The following is a 2458-nucleotide window of genomic DNA, read 5'->3' as shown; positions in this document are numbered from 1 at the left end:
TTAAAATCTAATAACTGAGATTGGGGAACGGAAAGGGTTTAATACAAACGTTAATTATCACGTACACATCCTCGAGAATGCCGTAAATTGTCGGGTTTTTAGTTAAATTAAAGCGTTAGATAAAAAATGGGGCCCGAAGTAATACTCTACCTAGAGAATGCCTTGCATAATTATGTACTGGAACATGCAAATGTTGTTTGTTTAATTTTGAACGGCTTCCGGCTTATGCATTTTCTAGTTTTTACCGAAAAAGAAAAGGAAGACTCCAGTTGGTTTAATTAAAATGTGTTATTACACGAATAGGGTTTCTCCAGGAGGTTTTGCTAGGGTTTGAAGTGTTACGACTGCTGAAAGATATATATGTAAATATTTTGTTTTTACTAGTATTAACCGACAATGAACAACAAGTAATATAGTATATTCAAATTTTTTTTATACATACTTCATCCAAATATTTAATGTATTGCCTACCGCAATGTGTAAATTCCTCTCATAAACAGAAATAGACAATATTTTCCTTCTCATTTGATTCTATTTAATACAAAATGCTGCCAGATTAGTTGGAACGCGTAAACGAAAGAGCCTGTCAAAGTCGTTCGGTTACCGGACGTGTGCAAAATTCTTGAAAGCAATAGTGGTAAGAGGTTAGAACCCTAACCTATAAACTATTGTTGCTTTATATAACTGTGGTTTTTAGATGTAGTATAATGTTAATCTAGATAATATTTGATAACATGTTTGTTCAATTATTTTATTTATATTAGAATTTTGTTGTATATGAAAGCCAAACTAAACTAAAACTCAGAGCTGATGCGGCAACATTGCGACGTTTCGACGTCACAAATTTAGATGACGTATCTACAAAATAACTTTGAATAGACTATATACAATGTTGTTGCTGTATCAATGCTCTTAGCAGGCTTAGGGCATTAATACTAACAAATTACAAGCATATTAATGTATAATGTTATAGTATAGGGAGATATTTAAATGAACCTTTAGTTTGAAATTATAACTATGATTATTGAGGTTGAAACACAAAATAATATAAAAGAGAATGTGTGAGATGACTGTCAATGAGAATCAGTGAGAATAGTATTATTGAGGTCAAGTTTCTCACAATTTCTAAGTCATATCAAAATTGTATCCATGACATACATTTTGACAATTTTTATAGAGATAATTTTAAGATGTAGAAGTAAATATATCTGATAGGTTTACCAATATCTCACATTACTGAGACTAACATAAAATAAGAATTTGATTATTGATGTTTATGATCTTAATCAGTTCCGAACCATAAATTATATTCGTTTTGTTCGTATTTTAATTTTGGGTATATGTCACAAAATTATATCATTCTTTTAGTATTGTCTAGACTCGGCGTCGATTTCAAACTGATAGTTTGGTAATAGTTAAAATAATATTGTAAACAGATAAATAGGTATATGTAGGTACAGCTAAATTGTGTGTATATAGTTGAATTTAAAATACATTTAGTAGATAGGTTAAATAAGTTTTTTATTTATTTCTATTTAGTATGCTTTTTATCTACATATTTTATTTTCTAATCTAAGTTTGATTATTTTTTACTTTTTAGTGAGTTTCTTATTTATTTCTTGAGGTTGGTTCAATTTGTTAATAATATTTTATTTTTCGCTTTTTAATGTTAGATGTTAGAAATGGATAAAAAGAATGACGCGTGTTGATAAAATATTGCTTTTTGAAGGGAGAAAATACAGTTGAAGAAAAACTTGGCTTGATGCCGAGTTTCCGTGCACTGCCCCAGGAAAATCAACCATCAACGATTGGTATGCTAACTATGCGTGGTGAAATGAGCACCGAAGACGGTGAACGCAGTGTACGCCCAAAAGATGTTGTTACCGACAAAAACATAAAAAAAATCCACAAAATGATTTTGAATTACCGTGAATTGAAATTGAATGAAAAAGCAGACACTCTAAAGATATCAAATGAACGTGTGCATCATATCATTCACGAGTATTTGACCAACCACTTTTGACCAAAAACAACGACGAGTTGATGATTCGGAGCAGTATTTGAAGATCATCAAGCGTAATAAACCCGAGATTTTGCGTCGATATGTGACAATGGATGAAACATGGCTCCATTATTTCACTCCGAAGTCCAATCGACAGTTATCCGAGTGGACTGCACACGATGAAGCCGCTCCAAAGCGTGGAAAAACGCAACAGTTGGCTGGTAAGGTTATGGCGTCTGTATTTTGGGATACGCATGGAATAATTTTCATTGACTACCTTGAAAAAGGAAGGACTATTACATAGCGTTATTGGACCGTCTGACGACGAAATCGCCGAAAAACGACCGTATTTGAATAAAAAGAAAGTGCTGCTTCACCAAGACGATGTACCGTGTCACAAGTCAGTGAAAACGATGGCAAAAATCCATGAATTGGACTACGAAATGCTTCCTCATC

The 2458-nt window shown here is 32.5% G+C and overlaps 1 long non-coding RNA gene across 1 annotated transcript in view; it reads right to left on the bottom strand.

Annotated features, from left to right (window-relative positions):
- Positions 1-1966, bottom strand: part of LOC143202557 (uncharacterized) — a 75050-nt gene extending 73084 nt beyond the window's left edge. Inside the window, exon 1 of the long non-coding RNA XR_013007187.1 lies at positions 1850-1966. This is a non-coding gene — a long non-coding RNA (uncharacterized LOC143202557). The remainder of the gene's footprint in view (positions 1-1849) is intronic.
- Between the last annotated feature and the right edge of the window lie 492 nt (positions 1967-2458).

This window comes from Rhynchophorus ferrugineus, unplaced genomic scaffold (assembly GCF_030347505.1).
Source record: "Rhynchophorus ferrugineus isolate W39M unplaced genomic scaffold, kcgeb_rfMv2 rfM9, whole genome shotgun sequence".
NCBI lineage: Eukaryota > Metazoa > Arthropoda > Insecta > Coleoptera > Curculionidae > Rhynchophorus > Rhynchophorus ferrugineus.
Note: the sequence above shows the minus strand (reverse complement) of the source record. Positions and strands in the feature narration are given on the sequence as shown.